At 43.0% G+C, this 21,394-nt stretch overlaps 1 protein-coding gene and 1 pseudogene across 1 annotated transcript in view; both read right to left on the bottom strand.

Annotated features, from left to right (window-relative positions):
* The window catches only part of MARCH11 (membrane associated ring-CH-type finger 11), a 97,440-nt gene that overhangs the window by 35,460 nt on the left and 40,586 nt on the right, over window positions 1-21,394 (bottom strand). The window lies entirely within an intron of this gene.
* Window positions 344-462, bottom strand: LOC112475931 (annotated as a pseudogene).

Here is a 21,394-nt window from a genome sequence, read left to right as displayed (position 1 = left end):
GCCTCAGAGAGGTCTACCTCCCTAGTCCCATTGTTGCTTCCTCTGTTTTTCAAAGATGAGCGCAATACATCACATCCCACGTGTTCTTCTGCCATGTGATCTTCCTGCCCCCATTGAGAAGCAGAGTGCATTTCTCCACCTTGGGTAAGGGATGCTTTGACCACTATGGTAGGGTAGAAGTGACCTTATGTATCAATTCCAAAGCACAGATATTAACTGTCCTGGAAGCTTCTTCTTCCTCCCTCCTGAGAGCCATGCCCTCAGTGAGACGACGAGCAGGTCCTCCAAGTTCCAACTTCTTGGCCCTTCTCTTTCTCATTTTTATTTTTATTTATTTTTTTAACACCTACAGCATCTGGTCTTCCTAAGTGGTCTCTCATCCAAGTACTAACCAGGCCCGACCTTGCTTAGCTTCCAAGATCAGATGGGATCTGGCACGTTCAGGGTGGCATGGCCGTAGACTCTTCCTCATTTTTAAAAATGAAGATTTCAATTCAGTCACCTCTAAGGCCCCTTTCTGCTCTACAGTTCCCTCAAACACTCACTTCTTTTTTTTATGTAACCTTTCCTTTCCTTCCCACCTTTTCTCTTATCCCTCCCCATCCCCTTCGCCCAATCTATCAATCTATAGATAGACAGATTGTCCATATATATATATATAGACAATTATATAACAAAATGTCCTTAAAGACATAAGGGGTGTTTTGTAGGTGATGGAACCATTCTAAAACTGGAATGTGGTGATGGTCGCACAGGTCTATAAATTTACTAAAAATTACTGAATTGTATGTAAAAAATGGGTAAATTTTATAACATTTTATAACACAATGCAATTAGTTTTTACACGCTCCAAAGAAATCCTTAAAATAGGAAAATGAGTAAAATCGTTTTGGCAATTATCTGCTTAGTTCATGTGTGTTGTCTTCTATCATAAAATACTTGAAATGTCCTTAATTTTTAAAATTAAATGTAACTCCTGGCACAACCCAACAGAGAGGGAACTTCTAAGAAGGCCATTCACCTAAATTAAGTCTTCTCGGCTTGAGTGATGGGAAATAGAGGGGCAACAAACAATAAGCCACAAGCTGTGCAGAAGAGGTTGTGAGTTTCATGATGGGCGTTTGGTGGATAGACAGCGATGTGCGCTAAAGCAATCCAGAATGGCTGCATGAAGGAGACAGGCCTGTCCGTGAATGGCAGGGAGAATTTGTACACATAAAAGTCTGAGCTAAGACCTTCCAGAGAGGGGCAACCTGAGCAAGACTCCACGGAGGGGGAATGAGCAAGGGATGCTACTTCTATGGGGACAAATTTAAAATAAGGCTCGGTCTGCAGGACTCCAGAGGGAGTACTTGAGAAGTGACACTGTGGTTGGGAACTGAGAGATTCTGCTACATACCACCTAGAAATGTGACTAACTTCCTCCCTACAAGTGCTATATGATTATCTATTTACACCTCACAGTAGGCTCTCTGTAGGCAGAGATTGTACTTTACTGATGTCTGAGTCTTTATATTATTGGCACAGTGCCATGGCACATTGGCCAAATTCAAGAAGCATTAGGTGAATGAACGAGGTTTGGTTTTGCTTTGTCTCTTTATCTGATTTGTTTTGACAGCATGAAAGGATCCCCCAAAATCACTTCACCTTCTAATTTCTGCTCTGTGGTTCTCAACTAAGGGTAATTTTGCCCCACCCACTCTCCAGCAATCTCTGGAGACCTTTTTCCTTGTCATCACTGGAGATCGTGCTACCAGCATCTAGCGGGTAGAGGCCAGGGATGCTGCTAAAGATCCGATGACACACGAGTCAGCCCCACAACAAAAAACTACCTGGCCCAAAATGTCGACAGTGCAGAGGTCAAGAAATCCTGTTCTAGTCTATCACACTTGAGACCAAAAAGATGCTGTGTTTGGATTTGGGGGTTTAGTTGTATTCTCTTCTGAACTTATGGCATACTTATCTTTTAAAAGAAATGAGGGGGAAAGAGCCTGATTCAAGATAATTGCCCTTAATTTCCTGGGAAACTCAATAGCGGTGATGTCTGAGGGTGTCATGGGTTATATCATCAGCTAGCAAACTGCATTACATGGTGACCACAGCCATAAAATGCGTGACAAAGGGATGGTGCAGAGAGGACAATGTCAGATGCTGATTAAGGTGCTGATAAGTTCGAGGCACATAGTTAAAAACAAGTTCATATTCTTTGTGATTCTGCCTGTAGTAATCTACATGTATATATTGGCACAGCATGGTAACTTTCTAAACAAATGTATGAAGCATGAATGAATAAGGAAAAAGCATGTTCCTTAAAAAAAAGATTTCTTTATAACATGGGAAGATAGAGATGGATGGATGAACAGATGGATGGAAGGAAGGGAGGCAAGAAGGAAAGATGAATGATAGATGATTAGAGAGAGAGAGAGAGAGAGAGAGATAGATGATAGATAGATAGATAGAGATAGATAGATAGATAGATGATAGATAGATAGGATAGATGATAGAGAGATTAGATAGATAGATAGATAGATAGATAGATAGATAGATAGATAGATAGATAGATAGATAGATTGATAGACAGACAGACAGACAGACAGACAGATGATAGGTAGAAACAGAGACATAGAGACATAGACAGACAGACAAATGAATAGATAGCTGGATAAATGGACAGACGGACAGATGGATGGATGGACGGACAGATGAACAAACTGAGTTACCCTCATCCAAGGCCACAACTAAGGTCACTATAACATTCAAGATACTGTGTGGCCATCCTGCATTGTCTCCATACACTATAATCACCCAAATTAAGAGAAACAGTTGCCTTTTCTGTTTTGGGTTGGCAATTGGAAGAAAGCTATCCAGAAAGATCAGGATGATGCTAATACAGTTTCTGGATCAGGCACCTTCAGGCCTCGGGGAGGGGAAAGTGCCCTGCAGACTAAATGAGAGTGTTGTTTTGGGGAAGGCATGACTCCAGGGAGAAAAGCAAAAGCAGTCTGGTACTGAGAGAAACGGTGGTCAAGGACGAAAAATGCGTCTGCTGAAGACCAAATTCAGCCTATTCTGCGTCTGAACATATACAGTATATACAGTTTAGCACTTGTCCTCATAAAAACACACTTGGAAGGAGGCAGGAAGCTCCTCAGAGGACCTCTGTTTTAAGGTGAAGAGTGGCCCAAGCTGAGACATGAACTGCCATGGCGAGGGCTGGTGGAACATCAGTGTGACCACTGGAATCGGTCCAGGGTTCCTGTTACTCTGCCGCCATGCTCTGAATTGACCCTGAAACCTCTCTCTTCCTCGACTTGGATCATCTTCTCAATGCCGTGGGCTTGTGTGCCAGTCATTCTTAATTCTGGTTTGCCAGTCCAAGGGAGCCGGCACGTTACTCACGACAGTGGCACAAACCTCCTGCCCCGTGACTCAAAACATCAGAATAATGAACATTACAGAAGGGATGAATATGAATTTATCCACATGGCAGCTAAACTAGCTTTTAAGCAACTTATGAACAAGATTTATCTAATAGAGGATATTCTGGAGTTTTCCCTCCTTGGAGAGATGCCTAGAGTGAAAAAATAAACTAAGTGGCCTGGAGAGAAGAGGTGGGCCTGAGGAAAGCACTATTATTGTTAGGAAATCGTGTCCTGTGCTATTGCTTTTTAGGAGGTTGCGTCCCTATTAAAGGATAATTGATTCTTCAACAAATTTCCTTGACAAAGGCTTTGTAATCTAAGGGAATATTACTCGGCCATTATAAAGGATGAAATCTTACCATTTGCAACAACATAGATGAACCCGTAGGGTACTATGCTGAGTGAAATAAGTCAGACAGAAAAAGACAAGTACTGTGTGATCTCACTTATATGTGAGATCTAAAGATCAAAATAAATGAACATACAAAACAGAAAAAAAAAAGTTTTGTAATCAAATGTAGGAAAGTACAATTTGAGTTAAGGATGCTTTGCAAATAGTAAAATAAGGACATTTGTACCCGCAAATAATTAATAAATTATTAAATAGCTACAACAATATTAAATGTGCTCCCCCCTACACGCATACTAAAATTTTAAAAAAGCCTATATCTGGGCATTTTAGGGCTAAGAGCCGGAGAGGGAGGGCAGGCATGAGGTCGCAATGGTGGTTCAGAACTTGGAAGGTCCAGAGAAGAGGAAGGGGACTTGCTAGTGGCAGAACTGTTTCCAGGGCAGGACAAGCTCCATGTGGAAGAAAGGACCACAGGGGATCACACCTGTTCACTTCAGTCGGCCTGGGGCGGGGAAAGCAGGGCAAAGCGGGGCCACAAAGCAAGAGGTTCAGAGAGAACACACCTGGGAGGTGAGGCTGGTGGCGGTGGTGATCTCTGGAAGCTGTTCTCACTGACATTACAAGGACGGGGGGCGGGGCGGGGCGGGGACGGGAGGGAGGGAGTGGACAGCACAAAATGAGGCCGGTGTACTTCCAGGTAGATGAGGCACGCAGCTGGGCTGTGCTCTCCTTTATGGAGATGGCATCTGTGTAGAGCGTGCACGTACACGTGTGCATGTGTGTGTGCATGTGCATGTTTCTGACTATGCACCTGTGTCCTCCGCCTGGTGCTGATGATGTTAACACCAAAAGCCTCGATGTGGTCAGACCTCAATGAGAGTTCCAATTCTGCCATTCCCTGTACAACCCTGGAAATTGCTTAACTTTTCAGAGTCTCGGTTTCCTCATTTGCAAAACAGGATTCCTCTTGCAAAACAAGAACACATACCTCGGAAGACGACCATGAGCATCACAGGAGAAAATTTTCATGAAATTCTTAGCAATGAGCATCCCTAGAACACAGGCACTCAAATAGCAGTAACTAGCTATTAACTGTTAAAAGGATGGAGTTCCCAGAGATTCCCCACCCAGCCCTGCGAGAAAGTCAGCCAGGGGACATGTTATCAAGTGGGCAAGGGCAGCAAATGCCACTTTTTTTTTCTTTCCAGGACCATTAGCCTAACATATCAGTGAAATCCCATTTAGGGAACACACTTTCTCCCCAGTTCTCTAGCAAACTGGGAAAATTATATTTGTATATTTTTTATTAATTTAGAAAATTTTATAATATGTACAATTCTAAAGGACTCTTATAAAAGACAAAAATGATCATACAAAGAATTCTTGGTTAGGACACTGATTGAGACCAAGATCACATAATTCAATTTCTGTTATCTGTAAGATTATTTTTCACATATGAATCATTAAAACGTGTCCTTGGGCTCAAAGGAGACTGGATGTAATGAAGAAGACTGTCCATCTATCCATCTGGTTTTTCACATTTCCACCGCTATACTAACGCGTGAGCTACCAGTCATGGGTCAAGGGCGGCATTTCATATATGAAGTGCACAATCATAATGCAATACAATATAACATCATATAATAACAAATAGACATTTATTTGAACTGAAAATATTAGAGGTTAAAAAAAAAAACGCTTAGAAACATTCCAGTCAAACTCCTATTTTATAGATGCTGAGGACAGACGTAAGGTGACTTATCCAAAGTCACACAACTAGTTAATGGCCAACATTATAAAAGTTACAGATCTTCACATTACAATTAGTAATAGCAGACTCAGAAATGATGCAAATTTATATTTCTGATCTCTAGCTTATGAAGTAGTAATTACTATATCCCTTGAGGTCTGACAAGAAAATAATTCATTGAATATCTAAAATCAGCAAATTAAAAATGATGCAGATCAAAAGCTTGATTTTTTTTTATGGTCTCCATGACAGGAAACTACTAATACATGAATAACACCACTAGTATACTAAAGCCTAGGCAATATGTGATATATTTTAAATAGAATTGGCTCTGGTACACATATTATGTTTCCTGAAAATTATTAGTAGTCTAACATGATTTATAGAAAGCTCTTTATACCTCAGAATGGCAATATTCAAGGTATCTTAAGATTTCTTTTTGGTGTTGGAGAATGGAGATTTCCATTCCAGAGGAGGTAATCTATGTGTAACATAGAGTTAATCCCTTTAATACAACAACCACAATTAATGTTGACTAGTGATCAAATGAAAAGCATGACTAAAATGTGAAAAAATATCCCTAAGCATGCTGAGGATATAAGTAACTCAATGTTATCAGTGCTTGACTTTTAAAAAGATAGAATTTTAGAAAGAGTCTTTTTAGATCTGAGGCTATCTTCTCCAGTTAAATAAAGTAATATATGTATTTGAATGAGGAGGAAGAGGGCATAATTGAGGAATGACATCAGAATCTCGACATCACACATACCATCTTAAGAAATTGTTAACAAAACTATCCACCCTCCTGATTTCAATATTTTATATCAAGGGAATATTTTTATCTTCAAAAGAAGGTTATTATCTTACTTCCTCACAGAGCTGGTTTATAATGCCAGAATTAAAAGTAACAGAAACCTTGCTTTTAAGATTAAAAAAAAATGAGATTATAGGACTAAAGGAAATAAAATAACAGAAAGTCTAAAATCTGAAAAATATTTCTTGTGCTTCATTTTTGCAGTGATGATGTTTTTGGGTCAACTGCCAATACGCCCTTTTTCCCTGACTTCCAGATCTTCTATCTCCCAGAAAGCATCACTGCTCTTGGTAGAGTGGTCATCTCCATCTCGTCCAGAATTGTCCAAACGGTAGATTTGGAGGACCTCGTGGCATGTATACAAGGGTTGACATTCTTGCAAGTCTTTCTTTTACAATCAAAAAAATATGGCCGCCTTAAATATCAATATGAAAATGAAACACAATGTGGTTTCTCACATTCTCCTCTTAATTAAACGTACTTTGATTATTTGGGTGGTTGTTTTAAGAATTTAAAAACGACAACAACAACAACGACGAAAAAAAATAACCCATGCTGTGGAATCCAGAAACATTTATCAGAGCTTTTTCAGTTGATGATATCTATCCATAGTATTTAACCACGCACCAGGGTTCACACAGCCGAGACCATTTCATCCTTTGGCAGGGACTAAATTCCTGTCATCACTAAGGCTCATGAATAAGATTATGAGTCTCGGCTCTGCAGTAACACGTCTAATGGAGGCTGAGTTTTTGGTAAGGGCATTTTGCAATAAGCATGCCTGAAAATGAAATATTTAGTCAATCTACTTATGAAGATAAAATTTGCGAGTCTAATTTAAACCATTATTTTGTAATGAGTACCCACCCTCTCGCTCCCTAACTCATCGACTTCCCTTCTAACACCTGCCTTCCAAATGCACGTAGGTCCTCTTCCTGTGCTTCTCTAACTGTGAGTTTTGTGCTGCCAGCTTTCTCCTCAGCTGAGGAGACTGTCAAGTGCAGCTTGATGTCACAGCCTCATCAGTTTATGGGGAAAGTATATCCAAACTGAGGGCCCTGAAGGTAGAAAGGACAGAAATGATCGCATGAAAGGAGAATGGTGTTCCTTAAAGCAGCGCTGTCCGAAAGAGTTACGCTAGCAGCCACCTCGGATTTTTAACACGATGGGTCAGAGGGAAGGAAGAAAAAGATGTTTGTCAAAATTTCGTACCAGTTAAATTGAAACTTGGAGCGTTGTGGGAAAATTTCCCACAAGATCCTTATCTTTTTATGGGAAAATTTCAACATAAGCCGTTCGGTTGAGATAGTTTTGCACGTACCTCCGTGGGGACTAAATCTCCTGAGCACAGGCTGACAGGCCTTTTGAGGTGGAAAATCACTTAGAGCACGATGACAGAAGCTTGGTATCGCAATCCCAGCCTTTGGAACACGCAGGTACTTACGAATGACCATCAGAAGACACAGCAAGTGACAAAGAAAATCACCCTTTTTACGTTTATCAAGTCCATGCATAGTATTCTTGAAGTTAGTGTCCTCGGAGGAAGCATTTACATCACACGAGGCTTATTGCATGTCTGTCTGTCTGTCTGTCTGTCACCACAAAGTTGCATCTATCTCTATGAAATGAAACTGCCCGGGGCCTGGGGTTCTCTCACACCAGGAATACCCTGCACCCACTGAGCTGCCCTCATGACACATGCCCCAGCTAACAGGGAGCTGGGACTGCTCACTCATTTTTCTATGCCTATGATTTCATCAAACAACTCTGAGTATCTCAAATGGCTTGGTTCAGCCTAACCCCGCCCCCAAACTGCTCAAGACTGTTATTACGGGTGATTTGGAAAATAGTCTCTACCACCTGTGAACCTGTAACAGAAAGCCGTGCTGAGCTCCTGATTGCTCTTGCCTTCTCCGAAAGCATGAAAGGATTCCACGGCGACTTGAGGAAAATGAACCTTAGGCTACTGGAATCGGAAGCAGAAGCCACTATTTGGAATAATTAGTCAAAGCTGTTATCGTCCCATGCACGATGATGTCACATTTGGAATACCCGGAAAGAATTCAAAGAGATAACCTCATGCAATGCTAAACAGTTGCACAGAAGTACCTCAACCTAAGGACAGATGTCTAAGAAGCTGGATTTGGGAACAAATGCCATAGAAGTTGCTTTCTCAGACACGGATCCACCACCTCGTACAGGGTCAGACAGTGGGCGAGGCCAAGACTGGTTTCAGGCACAAGGATAAAAGCTCAAGGAGAGGGGCTGGCCTGGCCAGGACATTTGAGGACAGAGAGAATGGGCGAGAACGAAACTCTAATGCGTCATCCACCCATTAGAACCTCAGAGCGATTATTTAAATTCCAAGTCAAAACCACCGAGAAGGGCCAATGCGCAGACACTGCAGCACAGCAGTGAAAACAGCGAGGAATTTACCAGAGGAAGAATTAGGAGCAAGAGGAAAGATGAGTTTTGTAGCTGTTCCACGTGAAAAGAACCACCTAACTTAACGCACGGGGGGCGGGGCGACAGCGGGTAGCTGAGCACCAGGACTGCTCTGGAAATTTTTTAATTGATTTTCTTCAATATGGAGATAAATAAAAAATGACTGATTCAGCTGCGCTATATACAATATGGCTCATTTGGGATGCTGTGGATTATTTATTTCTGAGTACGCACCCATTCAACATGTTGACTCACTGACTTTTTAAAGCCGTCTGATAAAATGGTGCAGCTTTTCCTTAAACAGGTTCGTTTTGGTTGACCTGCTTCAGGGCCAGCTTCTTCCTTGCATTCCTGAGTTGTTTTTACACAAACGAGGGCGGGGGGAATGTCCTGCTAGGAAGAGCTCTATGAAAAGCGGCAGAGGACGGTCACACCCACATCGGGACTTGGTCCCTCGGGAAGGCCACGGGCCCACTGAGATTGGTGATGGCTTTCGTTAAACTCAACTCCCTCCAAAATAAACCAGGAAATAAACTTTCCTCCTCCACCCCGTGCCCTCCGAGCCTGGCACTGGACTTAACGTTGGTGCAGAGACAGGCGAGTGCCCACTCACTCGGAGCTTACAGACTAGAAGACATGACTGTCAGACCCCAAGTGGCACCGAGGAGGTCAGCATGCAACCATAAGCTGTGATGAGCACTGTGAGAGAGCACTGACTGCTCTGGAGGCGGAAAACGGGAAGAACTCATTTAGGCTTGGGGGTTCAGGGACGCCTCTCGGAGCAACAGGCACCTTATCTTGATCCTGAGGGATGGGAGAAGAGCCGGGGGTGGGGGTGGGGGTGACAGGTGTGCCTGGTAAAGAGAAGAGCGTAAAGTACGAGGGGTGATTTTGAGGAACATGCGGAAAGCGGCAGGTCAAAGGACGAGGGACATGAGATGAGCTCCAAGACGCAAGCTTGGCCTGGGTTGGGACGGGCCTGCGAGTCCTTAGAAGAATTGAGGTTTTCTCCCAAGATCACTGGGGGAACTAACCACTGAAGGGTTTTAAGGCAGCAGGTGAGGTTCCCTTCACTGCTGCATAGAGCGTGGATCTGAGCAGGGGAGCAGGAGAAAACTCAGCGAATAAGAAGGGGCCATGGCTTCGGCCAGATGGAGGCTGGAGGAGGCAAGTGAATGCAGGGGTGAATACACTGAGACAGGGAGATCGGAGCGGGAGGGGTGGGGAGGGGAAACACCAGGAGTCTGTCATAGACATTTAGTTCAAAATTCTCATTAAGCCCTCAAGTGAAGATACCATGTAAGTAGCTGGATTACCACAGTGCAAGATTTACCATATTCAATGGAGAAGGAAGAAACCGAATAAAAACCAAAATGAGCAGAGCAGAGTTCAGGGGAGCTGGGGAGAGAGGGCTCGAGAGCCGGGGGAGGAAGGAAGGAGGGCATGGCCCCCGTGTCCCATGTAACAGGTCTGAGGAGCGCTCTTCCAGGCCACGGCTGGCTTTAGCAAGGACAGCGCGGCAAAGTCGGAGGCAGAAGTGAGCTCAGAGCGGGTTGAAAATGACCGGGACTGAAGAGGTGGAAACGGTCACGCGTACGCCATGCAGCTGACCCTTGAACAGCAAGGGGCTTCGGGGCGCCAGCGCCCCGCGTGGTCGAAAATTCACAGATGACTTTGGACTCCCCGGGGACTGAGCCTACTGTGGACCGGAAACCTTACCGATAACGTAAACAGTTGATTAACACACATTTTTATGTTACATGTATATTCTTATAATAAAGGATGCTAGAGAAAAGAAACATGTTGTTAAGAAAATCATAAGGAAGAGAACATACATTTGCAATATTTATTGAAAAAAAATCTGTGTATAAGAGGACCCATGCGGTTCCAACCTGTGTCGTGTAAGGGTCCGCTGTGCTTCTAAGGAGTGTGGCTCAGTAACAAGAGAGACAGCAGAGGCAGGTGGTCAGGGGAAGGTTCGCTTGTTAGCTGCTCGCTTTTTCTCTTCTGCTTCCTAGACTAGGGGCAGGGGGAGCACTCTAGAACGCCATATCTTGGGAATAATCCAACAGGGAGAGACACTGAAGACTTAGGAAAGAGAAGAAATGACTGAGGAACAAAAGCCTTGAACTGCTGAGCACTGTACCAGGCGGACGGAGATCACGCAGGAAGTTATCACCCTGACATCCCACACAGGACTTTAAAAAATGGTGTTTTTAAGTTTTCCAAATTCCCAGAGCTATGGAAGTTGGAAGCCTTGAGAATTTAAAATATTAAAGGATGCCTATTCGTGAACATTATGTGTTTGGGATAGCGAAGTCCTATCAGCCAACAAAACAATTATGGTCACTGACTTGCTGACAACATCATTTAAGAACCCTTAAATTTTGAGTTTATTTCACCAATTATTCCTCTAAGGCAAAATAACCCAAGGCTCTGTGTTTTATTATTTCTATTTATAGTAATAAAAACTCAACCCACAGATTCAAATAAATATGCAGAATGCAATGAAGTAAAATAAACTAGCTTAAGATGCATTACTAAGTGACCCTTCCCAAATGCAGTCCCGTAGGCTTTATGTCCCACATGTGCTGCTAAGTGCTCCTCTCCGGAACACTCCCGTCCAGGCAGACGGTCCAAGGACAGCAAGTTCCATTCACAGATTTCACAAGCAGAGGCCTGCATCTGCAAGCCATGCTGTGAGCAGCCCAGAGTAGAGTCAGTGGGGTCCCAAAGGAGTTTACGAGAGTAGGGCTCTATTCGTTTCTGTATTTGTTTCACCTTGGAACTCTAAATCCCGACAGATGCATTCACTCATTCATTCATTCATTTGTTCATTCATTCAACAGATAGGGACGGAACATCTACCAAGTGCCGGCCATGGTCTGGTGCTGAGAACGCTGTGGAAAATGTAACAGTCCTTGCGCACAGGGAGCTTTCATTCGAGATGACAGAGAGAAAGGGGACGGGTGGACGCAGGGGAAGGCATTCAGTGTCTACCGAGAACGTGGCTACTTTTCACCACCTTCACAGCCACCACTCCAGTCCCAGCACCCATCAGGTCTTACTTAGATTATTACGATCGCCTCAGGCGATCTGGTCCTCAGGCTTCTCCTTCACCCCTCTATGGTCTCTTCTCCGTAGAGCAGCCAGAGAGATGCTTTTCACTTAGGTCAGATCATGTGTAGCCTCTACTCTAAACCCTCAGATGGCTTTCCAACTTACATTATAAATGAAATCTGAACACGTTTATAGCTTACAAAGCTGCGTACTCTCTGGCCTCACGTTCTTCCACTCTCTTTACGGTAGGCTGCAAAAATGGCCATGCTATGTTTTTGAGTTCTTCCCATCAGAGGTGGAGCTGATTCCCCAAGCCCTGAACCCTGGCTTGGCCATGAGACCTGCTTTGACCAACAGAACGTGGCAGAAGTGACTTGCCATGTGAGCAAGCACAGAATAACCAGCTGGAGGATGAGAGATCAGTGTGGACCAGAGACAAACAATCCTGCCTGAAGATCTTAAGGCCGGTCAGCCCTCGGCTTCCTGGCAGCTGCCAGAGGCACGTGACTAAGCCTAGTCAAGACCAACAGAAGAACCGCCCAGCTGAGCCCAGCCAAACTGCTGACAAAGAGGTTACCAAGCTTAAAAAAAAAAAAAAAATGGTGGTTGTGTCAAACCACTAAGCTTTGGGGTGGTTTGCTGTACAGCGAAAGCTAACTGAGGAATCACCCTGATCCATCCTGCTCCTGCCTCGCCCACTTCTCTGCTGTTACACGAATACAGCAAGTGCACTCTGCACCTCGGGGCTTTTTCCCTTGCCATTCTCAAAATATGAGAACACCCCTCACCCAGACGGCCACATAGATCCCGCCTTCAGCTCTCCGCCCAGCTGCGGCCCGTCAGCGATGCCTTGCCTTCACACACTGCACAGAACTGCAAACCCGCCTACCCGCGCCAGCCCAGCAAGCCTTCGTTTTTCTGCCTAGAGTTTATCACCAGCTGACGTACTATATTCACTAGACATTTACCTGTTTATTTATTGTCAATCTACCTTACTCATTAACCTGTAAGTCCATGAGGACCAGGGCTTTCTCTTATTTTTGTCATCCCTGTGTCTCCAGCACCAACATGGTGCCCGGCACATGAAAGGAATGTATTATATATTAATTAATTAAATAAGTCAATGAAAGAATGAAACGAACTAGAAATATATAAGATAAAAATAACTACTATAAAAAAAGATTTCAAATAGGGTGACGAGTTAGGAAGTGAGCAGGTATCTGATTGAGACTTGGTGGTGAGAGAAGGCATCGCCACGGAGGTAACATTTGAATGCACACCTGAATAAACTCAAGTTCTTCTAAATATAAAAGGTCCAGGTTGCATGGATTACACCAGCAATTTGTCACTGTTCCCAACCACAACCGACTCTGTGCTACATCAGCCCGGGAATGGTCTCCATCCATAGATCCTAAAAGCGGGGCTGAAGCTTCCATGCCCAACAGAATAACCTTACCATGAGCAGGTGGACCTATCCTGACCCTCCGCCACTTAAGTCACCAACACCGTTAAAACTACACAGCTGCCGACAAACACAACACAAACTCTTCTGAGCACTTGTACTGTGCCAGGTACTGTTCTAGGCACGTTATGGGTTTCGACTCATTAGTACTATTATCCTCACCCTACAGAAAGAAACTAGGAGACAGAATTTAGGTACGTCGTCTAAAGGCGCACAGCTAGAAGCCATCAGGGCTGGATTTTAACAGGCACATTGGCTCAGACGCCCCCACCCTTTCTCATCCACTATTCGTTGCCTCCTGTCAGTCCTGCTGCTGTGTCCTGAACTTTGACAGAAGGAAACTGCTGGGCCCTGGGACGGAGGCTTCGTGGGTTCCCTGGGAAGCCTTGCTTTGAAAACATGGACAATGATACGAATGGTAAAAGCTCGCAAAATGGCTTTCTTTCTGCTGTGCCCAACATTCACCCTGCTTTTTTTTTTATCTCAGAATGGTGGCCAGGACGATTCTGCTCTACTGAGTCTGGCTGGTCTGTATCCTCTGTATGGCCCTTTTCCAGTGGTCTTCTCTTCCTTCCCCGTGGCATTCTCTCGTGACATTGCATGTGACACGGCGGCCCTGGCTTCCCTTGGCCTCAGGTGCCGCACCCATTCCTTCCTTACTGCCAATCAAACCATCTTGGCAGAAAGGATCCCAGCATTACGGAGGTTTGTCCGACTCATTTCAGAATGGAGGACGCCTCACCAAAGGAGAGTGCCACAGAGGTGCATGTGCTCGCGTCCACGCCGCCTGCAGAGGAGGACGCCTCGCAAGCCAGAGGGGCTGGTTTACGCCATCACAGTTCTGCACCTGCACCTATGAAGAGTCGCTCCTCCGCGAACCACTCCTCTCTGCTGACGCTGTGAACCAGTAAACGAGCAGCGCTTCCTCGTGAACTCTGTCCCTTCCTGCCGAGGCAGCTCAGGGTTCCCAGTCTCCAAAGTCAGCTCAGAGGCCAGCTGCTCCGGCGGCAAGCCTTTGCCTCTTCAAAAGGCATCGCTTCTTTTCTGTTCCATTTATTTCCCACATGTTATGGGCTAAATTGTGTCCCCCTGAAAAATTCATATGTTGAATTTCTAACCCTCGATACTTTAAAATGTGACCATGTCGGAGATAGGGTCTTTGCAGGTATTACAGGTATCAGAGTCTGTCCAGGCTGCTGAAACAAAGAACCGCAGACTGTGGCTTATAAACAATGGAAATTATTTCCCACAGTTCTGGAGGCTGGAAGTCGGAGATCAGGGTGCCAGCATGGGCACGTTCTGGTGACTGTCTTCCTCGGGGTTGTAGGCAGCCTTCTTATTACATCTTCACGTGGCAGAAAGAGACCTGGCTATCTCTGGTCCCCCTCTTCTTATAAGGGCGCTAACTCCATCATATGGGTGCCTCCCTCCTGACCTGATCACCTCCCAAAGGCCCCAGCTCCGAACTCCATCGCACTGGGGATTAGATTTGAAATATGAGTCAGGGGTGCTGAGGGGACATAAACATCCAGTGCGTAACATCAGGTAACTGAGGTAATAGAAGGTCATTAAAGTGAGCCCTAATCTAATCTGACGGGAGTTCTTATAAGAAGAGGGAATTTGGACACAAAGACACATAGAGAGGGAAGATGATGTGTAGACACAGAAGATGTCTTCGAGCCAAGGACAGAAGCCTAAAACAGTCCCTTCCCTCGTGGCTCTCAGAAGAAACCAGCACTGCCCACACCTTGAGCTTGGACTTCCAGCCTCCAGAACTGTGAGACGATAAATTTCCGTTCTTTAAGCAAAACAGACTTACAATAGATATGTGGGGAATACAAGAGTATGTTTTCCAGAAGTGGGGTCAAAACTGGAGAGATGGTCTGTTTTTTGCTTATGCTCTATTAATAAAGATTTCTACCTCCCAATGGGAAAGGTGAAAGATGCTACCCCACGGATGTGACATCCATTCGCTTTAGTGACAACTACAGTGGATCCGGAGTTTGCAGTGTGTCTTCAGCCTGTTTCATCTCAGTTGCTGAATCAAAGAAAACTCCAAGGCAGCCACAGAGTCTTGCAAATTCAGTCACCAATTCAGGGCAATAAATGTCTCAAGATAAGAACTGAGGTCAGCCTAATGCAAATTTGTAGACATGGTAAGAACTATCAGATAAGGTATTTTTAAGGCTTCAAGAAAGACTCAAGGCACACCGATAAAAACGGTTTGCCCTGTTCTAACATGATTTGAAACTACAGAAAAATGTAAGAGATTTGTCTCCCTGTTTTGCATAGTAAGTTTTGAAATGGTCTTGGTATTTATGGGTTTACAGAGCCCTTGCTGCCCCAGCAAATTTTCTCACATCGTTCTTAGGCCAAAAGAAAAAGCTTACGGTTCTGTTTATTAGGGTAGTTGGATCCAGACAACTTAATACGTACTTATTTCCTAACAACTTAGTAGCCATCTGAAAAAAATAATACAGATAAAGATGTCATTATTAAATGACCACAGTTTCTTGTAACGGGATCTGTGACCCTGCTGGGCACTGCACAGCTTCTCAAATTTTTGACTCAAATAAGACACTACCACCTCCGTTCCCTATTCCTCCTCCATTTTAGGGGGGCACTTTCAGAACAGTCACTGAAAATCTGGCTTCACAAAAGTATGATATCGAAAGCAATGTGTGAGATCTAATGTTAGAACCCGAAACCCTGAGCTACCCGAAGCTAGCGAGTCCCCCTCACTGCCCAACAGATGGTGCTGTATTTTCCTTGAAAATTTACCATGTGTAGGGATGCTTCGGGGAAGTCTCGGGCTTAACTTTCTGACCCAGAGATTTATACGGTCACTAGTTTATATCTCAGACACAGCAATACACTTAAGGGGCAAGTTTCGAAGTTAACAATAGGAGATGAAAATCCACACGTCTGATAGTCTCTTAATCATTTCTAAGTTGAAGTTTTTGGCTGACTTTTTGACAGACCTGATGCTATTTGTCCTTGTCTTTTCTTCTCGGAATATGGCTGCACTCGTATGAGAAATACCAGGTCGTTTGGTTGGGTTTGCATGATTATGATTGCCTTCAATCTGAGGTTTCTTTGCAGGAATATTTTTCAGCCTCTTGTCGGTCATGTGATGGTAGAGTTTAAACTAAGCATTGTAATCTGCATTATCAACTCCACAGGCCCTGATCACTGTGGTGCATGTCACATTAAGTTGAAATGCAACACAAAGGAGAGTGACGTTGCCCACCGCTCCTTCTTTGGAACACCGATGATAGCATATTCATGACCAGCTAATGTCAGAACTGAGCAGTGGGTGTTACACACTGGTAAAGCTATTGGTATAGCGATCCTAGAACTGGGATAGCACATGGTTCAAGTTCCATAAACTTCATTATTATCATTATCCTGAAGCCCTCAGTTCTGTAAATGGCCCCTGCCATGTGGCTTTCAAGGCATGAAATAAGTTCCCCGCAATACTCAGGCTGTCATGAAGAATCTAGTCCCAAGCCTGGACCCAGGGATGGATCTGGAGCTTGTAAAAGCAGCCGAGATCTTGACTGGTTCATCCATAGACACCTCCTCAGTTGGTGAACCCTAACTGTCTGTAAGCCGCTTCATTACAATATCAAAGGGACCCATGTCAAAAAACCCAAAATGTGTAGCCTGATTATGAGGAAATCTAACTACATTTGCTCTATAAAGGAAAGAAAAGCTACACAAATAAGTCAGGAGAAATTTAACATAAATTGCTTTCAGGTTCAGTTGATAAACACCAGGTAACCTACATTTTTACTTTTCTCTGTAAGTAAGACACACCAAAGCAATGTGATGAGAATTTCCTCATTCTGACTTATGAACATAAATTCGTACCTGCACATCTTCAGAAAGCAATCAGAATAAGTGTTCAATGTAAAGAACTCAAAAGATGAATCTTTTCACTGTTATAGTTGTTACTTTGGGTTTCTTAAATACCATCGCTCCGGCTAACAGTTATCGTTCACATTAAGCATTGCAACCTGCTTCAGTCAAGGAGAAATCATTAAATAAGGAAGAAAAGATCCATCATTGTAATGTGAACCTTGGATGGTTTTAAGTGGGGGTGGTGGATGGAAGGGGCACACAGGGATCACTTGACATCTAAAGAAAAGAAAATCAAAAATTAAGATAAACTGGCGGGGGTGTGGGGGCGGGAGGACAGATGAAACGGGTGAAGGGGAATAAGAGGTACAAACTTCTGGTTATAAAATAAACAAGTCCCAGAGATATAACGCACAGCACAGGGAAAATAGTCAATAATATCACAATGACTCTGTATGGTGACAGATGGTTACTAGACATACTGTGGTGACTATATCGTAAAGTATAGATAAATGTCAAATCACTATGTTGTACAACTAAAACTAATACAATATTGTATGTCAACTATATATCAATAACAAATCAATTTTTTAAAAAAGGATTAAGATAAGTCATTTTTTCATTTGCACAGTGCTCACTGATCCCATGAAGTCACATGCCAAGAATTTACCTGTAAATGCTGCTAATTAACGACTGAATCATTTACAAGAAAATGTTGGCAAATAGGCTAATTTTGAACACGTGAATTATTTTGTACTTTATTTCAAATTATAATACTTTGCAGATGGTATTAAACTCAAGTTCTTAATTGCAAAGCCCCTACTTGATATTATTCTTAATGCCTTCTATAGACATTTATAAATAAGAACTATATGCTTATAAAAATAAAAATATTAGCATTATATGGTGATCTTGTATTTCCTAGGGCAAAATAAACTAAATGATATATTTCTCCTCCAGACTTCTCTTTGGTCCTAAATATTTGGATTCAAATATTTCAAAACATCTCATGTACCGGGACACGTAGCATTATGTTTCTAATTGCAGAGCTAAGACTCTAAAAAGTACTGACATTAAATCAACTCACCATTTTAAGTGTTCACCATAATACGATTCATTGTTCTGACCTTTTCATAAGTCCTACTTGAGTTACCATCTACTTTTAATAGGCATGGACATTTTATAAGGAGTCAAATGAATAACTTGATTAAAGCATTAAAAAATGGGAGAATATTTTTGAAGGGCCATAAATCTTTAATAACACCACAAATCTACCTATTTACATCATTTCAACTTAGTGGGGAAAAAAAAAAGCATCTCCCATGGTTCTTCCAAACAGCGAATGGTAGAGATCATTAAAGTCACACATAATTAAATAACTGGATAAATAAAATAGCATATCTAGAGTAACTGATTAAACATTCAAGTTTCACAGGGTATGGAGGAGATTCCTAGGGCAACAGGAATTAATGAACATGTGTAAACGTGGGAGCTGAGTATTCAATTTGCATGAGCTAAGGAGTCCAGCTCGCTCTAAGCCATGTTCACTGATAACAGGCCATCAGGCACAGAGCAGAGACTAATACTCTTCGAACATCCTGCCTGTCTTTGTGTTCAGGTTGGAGTCACGTGACTAAATGGTCAATAGGATGTGAGGGACCCGACGTCAGCCACATGAGACCAGTTTATAAAGTCATTTTAAGTGGTCCTGTCTTTTATGTCTCCTCCTCTGGATCCCAGAGGCCCCGTGTTGCAGATGGTGTATCTCCAAGACGGAGGAAGGCACCTGATGGTACTAGACTAGAACATGAGCCAGCAGTAGTCCCTGCTGGGTTAAGCCCCTGAGACTTTGGGATTTGCCCCCACAGCAAGGTCGAACCACCTGTGACTAATATAAGGTGTATCTGAGCAGTCTGGTGAAGGGCCTGGGTCAACACAGCAGAAGTCTATTTGCAAAATTACTAACCAGCCTTCTGGACAAGGACTCAAGTGCAACAACTCCAATTTGTCATTGTCCCCCAGAGGAGAGAAACTGTTCTGAGGAAGGCGAGGTATTCACTTTGCAGATTTCTACTATGACCCAGTTTCTAGGACCACGTCTGCTGTGGCATGGAGGAGGGGAGATGGAGCTAAAGGCTGTGGGCCAAACACTCTTCATCTGGTCCTCCAGATCTCATTTCTGTCTTCTCCTGCCCTGTTTTTTATGAAACCACTATATTAGCTTCCCTGCTCTCTGACTTCTGGTTGGATGGAGCCAATAGGAAGGGCCTGCAGGAGGTCAGAGGGAGTGACATTGAGGCAATCTGCTCCCCTGGTCCCCTTCCTTCCTGACCATGAACGCGGCAGCAGCTACATTCTTCTGCACCCTAATTCAGACCCTTAGTTACAGCTCTGAACAGACAGCATCCAGGAAATCTCCACCTGCCCCTTCACCTCAAGCTGCCTAGCACCTCTTAGTCCTAGTCTCGCTCATATTACCTACAACCCTACTGAATGATCCTTCTGATTCCTACTAAAGCAGATGTGGGCTACATGTAATTAATAAGGCTAAAACTATCATCCTTTAAATGTGTGTAAGACATTTAGACACAGGGCACCACTATCAGGTAAAGAAGGACCAAACAGAGAAAGTGAGGTGTTCCCCCTACTGTGACTCCAGGCACAATGCAGCTTGGCTATTCGCAGGACTCTAGTGAGTAACTTGGCAGTACTCACACCTCTGGGTGGTGAAGGGACCCACAGGGACAGCACAGCACCTGTCTGCGAGGAGTTCAAATATGGGCACAAGAGGCAGTGGCTGAGTACTTTTGCAAAGCCTTGCAAATTGCTCAGCAGCTATTAACTGCCAAGGCACGCACAAGACCACTGAGATAACCACTGAGGATACCCAGAAATGGCCAGGAAAAGGTTGGAAGCCTTTTGGAGTCCCACTACAGGAAGCAGGAACAAGAGTCAGAGAAATAGAATTTAATCCTCTCTATGTCACCACCTAGATAATTGTAATTCTAAGCTGGCATGGTCTAGGAAGATAATCTTTCTTAGAGACAGTAGTGTGGGAAAATGTACCCTAACCAAAGAAATTCATCCTTAGGATGAATTTTAATGGTTTTAGAGTCATACTCAACTGTGTGTGTGTGTGTGTGAGTGTGTGTGTGTGTGTGTGTGTGTGTGTGTGTGTGAAAAGACCATTTCAAATGCATATTTCAAAGGACTTTGAAGGAAACTGATCCGATATTCAAAAATTTAGATTAAAATTATGTGAGCAAGCTTGGCCATCTGTTCATAAAACAAGTAATTCATAAAACATCGATTCCAGATGGCTATTTAAACCTTAGATATTCGCTTGCTCTGCCCTTTTGTGCCTAGTTCTTTTCATTTTCAAAACTGTCACTTTTATTTTGCATATAAGACTTCCCCTTTTCACATTTATATTTTTACACAAAGAAGTCTCATTAACCCTTGACTGCCTCTAATTTTAATACCATCATTTAGGACGAATAGAACTAACGAACTGTGGAACTTTGTAAACTGTTCACCACAGTCCATGCAATTGGCATGCAATTGACATGAGCGGCTATTCTGCTTACCTTGGCACAATACTTTTTTTTCATTTCTGAAGTCAGATGTCTTACAAATGTAACAGTAAATATCAGACTATCCAAAGACATTTATAGATATTTAAAGTTGTGAAATGTCTGGAAATTTTTTATCATCTTCACAATATTATCAGTTTCTTTGGTTACATATTTTTGGCATTGCTCAGGAAAGCTTTTTCTAGCAAATAGTTTATGCTCTTCCTATTTTTTTTCCTATAAAGCAATGCATTAGAATAAATTTTTAAAGTCAGTTACGCAATAAGGAAAAAATTCCTTATTTTTTAAGTCAAGTGTTTGATACTGAAGTAGCTATACCAAATTTAATTTTACTTACTATAGAGATGTCCGAATAAAGGTATTTAAAATACTTATTTTAGAGTTATTTTATATTCCCTTTATGCTTTCACTAACTAGATTAGTTTTCAAACAACTTGCTGGCTGAGAAATGACGTTTAAAAGCTAACTATAGAACTGAGTAAGATATTTGTGAGACCTTTCTTGATTTCGTTTTCAGGTGTTTCAATAGAGAAACTGTAATTTTCAATTGACTTTCATTCCAATGAGTTCCGTAATTCTTTTGTTTGAGGTCATTTTATGACGCCTGTCACAATGCACTTTTATCTTTACACCTG

This window comes from Pteropus alecto, unplaced genomic scaffold, assembly GCF_000325575.1.
Source record: "Pteropus alecto unplaced genomic scaffold, ASM32557v1 scaffold152, whole genome shotgun sequence".
NCBI lineage: Eukaryota > Metazoa > Chordata > Mammalia > Chiroptera > Pteropodidae > Pteropus > Pteropus alecto.
The sequence above is the reverse complement of the archived record's forward strand: the minus strand, read 5'-3'. Positions and strand labels throughout refer to the sequence as shown.